Genomic DNA, 6,223 nt, shown 5'->3' with positions numbered 1-6,223 from the left:
AGGGCACAGCTCTGGGCCCCTCGCCAACAGCTTTGGCATCCTGGGTTTCGTGGCCGCCTCCTTTGCAGGCTGTAGATGCCCAGCGCCCTGGCCCTCTCTTCCCCGCTCTGGCCCCAGCAGAGCCCCGGCAGAGAGGGTCACCAACATTACCTGGTGTCAGGAGGCAGCTCAGCCTCTCAGCCTAGCTCCGTGCCCCAAGGGTGGGCAGTGGGGACACGCCCGTGCTGGACACCAGTAGGCCTCCCCCGAGGCAGGCAGCAGCCACAGTGCCTTCCCCACCTGGAGCCCCATAACCGGGCTGTGTATAACCCCCGCAGGGAAGGCCCAGGAGTCATCTCACCCAGGCCCTTCCTTTCTGCCAGGATGAGACCCGCGGCAGGGAGTGGGGGGCTTACTTACCCCACTGCTCCCCCAGCGGCCGCCTCCTCCCTCATCCCGTCCCCTTTCCCCCTGGTCTGACCCCGCGTACCCTCCAGCCCTGTTGGTGGGCAGTCTGGGCCTCACTCCTTCCTCCAGACCAGGTGGTGGCCTGTCCAGCCTGCTTTGTGAGGAGCCTGGCGGGCAAAGCCTCTCTGGCTGCCTTTGCTGTTCTCTGGAAGCCTCAGGCACCACCTGGCAGTTCCCAAGAGTTAAGGCCTGAGGCTCCGGCTCTGTGGCTGCCAGAGACTCGGTCTGGGGTGCCGGAGGCAAGCACCCACAGACAGTTCCCCCGCGTCAGCCCACAAGCCTGTAGAATAAAGGGTCCCAGAAGCCCAGAGCAGTGAGACGGGACACAACAGCCAGACTAGAGAACAGGGCCGAGGTGTGAGCCGCTGCCCTGCGTTGGGGACCAGGCACCCCACTTCCCACCCCCCAGCGAGGCAAGTCGTGAGCCACCTTGCCCAGAGAGCATAGTGGGGCCTTCTTTCCAGGGGCTCCGGGGCTCCAGATCCCGGCCCAGCCAGATGAAGGCCCTGGATTCCCACTGCCTCCCCCGCCCCGCACAGCCAGGCCCACCCCTCTGTCCCCTCTCCGCACCCGGGTTCTGCCCCAGCCCCTCGCTGGGCTCCCGCTACACGTGCCCTCCGCCCTCCCGGCCTCCTCCCCGCTCTGCTGCTGCCACTCTGCTCCCCTCCCCCTCCCAGGCAGGGGCGGGCTTGGGCGCCTTCTCCCTCCCTAGCAAACCCTTCTTAGGTGCAAAAGCCCCCCCTGCCAACCCCACTGCCACCACCCACCCCACATTAACTGTAATTTTGTAAGTAGAGTGACTCGTTGGTTTAATAAATCTCTAGTTATTGTAATAATTTATTGGCTGCCATAATGTATTTATTAGTTACCTACCGTTAATAAAAAGTCCCAGCCTTCTCTAGCGTGAGTGTGGTGTGTTGTGTCAGGGCCCAAAGGGCTCCGGCCAGGTGTGGCCCCCGTGGCACGTGTCCTCACGTGTGGCCGTGCCTCACCCCGCTCCGTCCTGGGGCCGGGAAGGCAGGCTGCCTGGTGGAAGGGGCACACCCCACGGGGGCAGGCGGATTTGGATTTGGGAGACAGGCCACCCTGCCCAGCTCTCAAGATGGTCACGAGGGCAGGGGCTAGTCTGTCCCATGTGAGCCCGCGTCCCTGTCCTCGGCGGTGCTGGCACACACCTTGCCTGCAGCTCCAGGCTCCGCTGCAACCTGGGACAAGTGCAGGGGGACAGGAAGGTGGGCAGCTACTGGCCGGCAGTGCCCCCCGGCTTCTTCGACGTCTCCCACTTTGACTTATTCCGGCATCTGTTTTCCCCAGGGAAGCGTGTGAGGACAAGCTGTGCGCTCGGTTCCTTGGCGACGGGCTCCAATCCGCGTGGGGAAGGATGGCGGTCAGGCCTGCAGGGCGTGGAGGGGGTCTCAGTGCCGGCGGCCCGTCCCTGCACCAGCTCCCCTCCCCACGCCCTCCCTGCATCTCTGGCATCGGCCCTTCTTTCCAGGCTCGCTCCGCCCCACAAAACCAGTCTGACCTTGTGGTGTGACCTCTGCTTCCCCTCCCCCACCTGCTCTATGCCACTCCCAGGAGTGCAGACCTTTTTAATGTGCGCGCTTGTCTCTCCCTAACTAGACTGTGAGCTCCCGGAGAGCAGGAGCCCGTGCTGGCCGTCCGCAGCCCCGCAGCAGCCCGGCAGAGGGCCTCGCACACACATCCCATCGGAGCTGGTGGGAAGAGGCTGTGCAGGGTGGAACTGTGGAGCTTGGGCCTGGATGTTTCCCCCAGACCTAAGCTCAATGGCCTCGCTCTCAGCTCAGGTCACCCTGGTGTCCCCTCGTGGTCCCGGGAGTGCCCCAGGCTTATGTCCCCACCGCATCCCCCACTGTCTGTAGACCAAAGCAGTGCTTGGCATGGGCGTGCAGGGGAGCTGGGAGCTGGTCTCTGGCTGCGGGGTTCTAGCTCTGGGTTGAGCTGCTATGGGATGACATGGCTCTGTGTGGTGGGAGGCCTTTTCCTGTTGGGCGTTTGGGTCTCGGAGCATCTCTACTTTGCCCTCATAGGTGGCCCGGCGAGCCTGAGTGTTCCCAGCCCCAGGCTCCGTCGTCACGATGGCATCGGGCAAGAGTCTCGCTCCTCCCTGAATAAGATGGTGCACACGACAGGCAGACTTTTGGGGGAGCTGGAAGTGAAATCCCCTGGTCGAGGCTGTAGGCGGGTGATAAGATCACATGACTTTGCTGAGTTTTGTTTAGCAGAATAAAGGAACGATGGCATTTCCTGCAGATCCTAGAGGAAGGAGTGAAACTGTGCCCCAACAAGAACAAGGGTTTGGGGCTGATGCCCTTACAGGTCACTGGTGTGCTGTGGTCATGGGCGAGGTGACTGAAGACACGCAGAGCCCGTCGTGACCCCGATGGCCACAGACTGAGCACTCGTGGTGACCGGGGAAACCCGTTCTGCCGCAGAAGCTCACTCAGGCCTGGCGCCGGGCCAGGTGCAAGTCCCTGCCGCTCATCGCCCGCTACGGGCGGGTGGGTTAATGACGCCAGGCAGGCGAAGGGCAGGGTGCAGAGAGAGGCTCTGTGACCGGTGGCGGTCACTTCACCTTCGTCGTCCTCGCCCGCCCGCTCTGGCAGAGGAAGTCGGCCATGGCGCCGAACAAGCTCCTGGCGCCTGCTGGTCCCCGGGGCTGGGTCCGTCTCGGTGATGCCCACACCTGTTCTCCGCTCTTCCCTCTGGTTTGGTTCAGTCTCTGACCAGAGGGAGAATGTGGCCGGGAATCATTTCCCAGCTTGAGCTGTAGATCCATGGAGCTGGGTCTCGGCGGGACACACTCCTGGGGCTGACGGGGTTCTTGGGGAAAATGGCTGGCTGACCCTTCCCCCAGGGAGGCGCATTTCCTGAAGCCACCTTCTGGTGCAGAAAGGGGTTCGTTCACAGAGAGACCTGCTCCCCCGCACTGCCAGGAAGCATGCCCCGAGCTCGTGTGCCTGGTGTTCCACAGTGGAACAAGTCAGGCCTCGCCCGGGCAGCCATGCGCTGAGGGGGCTGTTGTGTGCAAGGCACTACTTCACGTCCGCTTCGCTTGAAACTCGCCGCAGGGTCAGACCTGGCTGGGTTTGAGCCAGCTAGCGCAGGGGTGGCCAGCCCCCCAAGCACTGCTGCAGGCAGCGTGGGCAGGGGCTTCTCCCCCGAGTCGCAGCCCCCTAAGGGTGCGTCTGGCATGACTTCCCTCAGATCACAGGAGGGGTCCGGAGTCCCTCATCGCTCCCAGAGGACACCCCTCACCTGCAGACTGAGCCCTGGAGGAAAGGTCTGGACAGGAAGGGCCAAAGCCCAGCTCCCGGGCTCAACACGCCCACCCACCCCTCACACACACACACACACACACGCACACACGGGCAAGGAGACCCTCCTGTGGCTGGGGACCTTGCAGTGGGGAGAGTCCAAATCACCGCAGCCCAGCCGTAGCCAGGGAGCAGGGGCGGGTCCCCAGCCCAGTCTCTGCCAGCGGCCTGAGGCGAGGCGCGTAGATCGCTCTGGACGCGGAGCGGGAAGCCCTGTGCTGTGACCGGCAGCGCTGCCCGCCCAGCAGCCTTCGGAGCCGCCGCAGGGCCACAGGAGCCCCTCCCGGGCCGCTGAGCAGCCCGGTTCCTGTCTCTCTCTCAAACCTAATTCTCTCCTCTCTCTCCCCGTGTCCGTGTCTCCCTCCGGCTGTCGGTCTCGCTCTCCCTGCCCCGACTGCGGCCGCAGAACCGCATGCACGAGTCGCTCATGCTCTTCGACTCCATCTGCAACAACAAGTTCTTCATTGATACCTCCATCATCCTCTTCCTCAACAAGAAAGATCTCTTTGGTGAGAAGATCAAGAAGTCGCCTCTGACCATCTGCTTTCCTGAATACACAGGTGGGTGTCACGGCGGCCTGTGCCAGCGGGAGCCGCACGCCTCCCAGAGGCCCGCGTAGCTCCAGGGGCTCAGGGAGCAGCTGCCAGGGGCCAGCACCGCAGGGGTCTGGCCCGAGCGGAGGGGAAACACCAGGGTGTGACTGGGTTTGGCCCTTCCTAGGACACAGTCCTGGGCGTGGTGGGAAACGGACCCTTCGATCCACATGTGTTATGACCAGTTGACTCGGGAGTGACGTGGCAGGGGTCGGCAGGTAGCACAAGACCACAGGCTTCCCCTTCCCCTCTGACCCCGGTCACTTCCGGAGGAGGCCTCCCGCCTCCCCCCGTCTCACGCGCCGCCTCGGGCTGCTGGGCCACACGGCGCCTTGGCCCGCGTGGGCAGACACGTGGCCTGTGAGTGGGCCCCGCCGCGCTCTACTACCCGCCGGTGCCCAGCCGGACCCCTCGCCGCCTGCCCCGTCACCGCCTGCCCCGTCCTGCCTGCTTGCTCCCCACTCCCTGCACCGCCAGCCTTTCCCCCAAATCAAACTGCTCTGCGCCCCTGCCTCTCCTCGCCTGCTCTAGCTCCCAGGGGAACGGATCAGAGACCCTCACGGGGGAGGTCTCCCCACAGGGGTGGATGAGGCTGCCAGAAGGCAGAGGGAGGTGGCCAGGCACGATGTCCCTGCCCGGGACAGGCACGAAGGGCTCGAGCCGTGCTAACCCAGAGCTGCCGCTGACCTCTCCCAAGCCCAGCAAAGGCCCTGCAGACCCTCAGGCGGGCACAACCCTAAGGCTGTTCCTTGTCCCCAGGGACTCGGCCCCACTGGAGCCTAATTTGGGACGTGGCCCCGGGAGAAATGGGTCTGAGGCGCTGGATGCCCCCAGAGAAAGTCAGTCTGAATTTGAGGAACATTCAAGTTCTCCAGGGGGGTCCAACACCACGTTGCTGAGTTCCCCCACCACCACTATGAGGGATGACAAATGGTCACCAATGCCCCACGGGGTGCCAAGGCCTATGGGGACATGAAATGGGCTGAAGGGGCCGGGGACAGGCAGGGGGCAGGTGGTAGCTCTAAGGGGGACGTGCAAGGCAAGCTCTAAGGGGGACTGTCTGGCCATTAAGGGCAGAGACCCAGGAGATACTGAGAAGGCACCAGCTGGGTGTCCCCAGAGTCACTCTCAGGCACATTTCACCTCAATCACGTGCCCTGTCTTGGCACTGCCTGGACAGGAAGCTCTTGTTCTGTGTCTGGTCTGCCAGCCGCCACGAACTCGATGGCCTCACTACGGACCCTGCTCAGTGCATTTCTGCTCTGGCTGCCCGGCCAGTGGCGGGGTTCAGAAGGAGGTTCTGCACGGAGCTGGTCTCCACCAGGACCCCCACCCCCAGGGGTGTCCCCTCCCCTCCTCCTGACCCCTCACATTTGCTAGTCTGGCTGCAGAAGCCTCCAGCAGCTCAAGCACCAGACTTGCCGTGTGGCTCACAGTCAATAAGCTGGAGAATGGGGCGGGCAGGGCAGCGGAGATACTGTCCCACACCCTCAAAGTCATGATGCACTGTTTCCGTGCTGGCCAGATCCTGGCAGCACCGAGGGAAATGAGACATCTTCCTCTGATGTGCTCTTAGGCAACTCTGTGTTGGTCCATATTCTATGATCATCAAAAGCTGTGCACAGGGCAGAGCCACAAGGGTTCAGGGGAGCAGCTGATTGGAAAACTGCCCTTGCACCATCCACAGATACCCGCTCCAGGCCCCAGCCAGCGTCAAGGGGACTGCCAAGGAACTGTGGGGGACAGTGGGGCCAGGCTGGTATTACACGCACTGCTAGCCCCTTAAACTTTCCCAACCAGGGGATACCAATGCCCCCAAGTCCTGGCCACTCACCCAAGAACTAA

Source organism: Pteropus vampyrus, unplaced genomic scaffold, assembly GCF_000151845.1.
Source record: "Pteropus vampyrus isolate Shadow unplaced genomic scaffold, Pvam_2.0 Scaffold51, whole genome shotgun sequence".
Lineage (NCBI taxonomy): Eukaryota > Metazoa > Chordata > Mammalia > Chiroptera > Pteropodidae > Pteropus > Pteropus vampyrus.
This window is presented reverse-complemented; position numbering follows the sequence as displayed.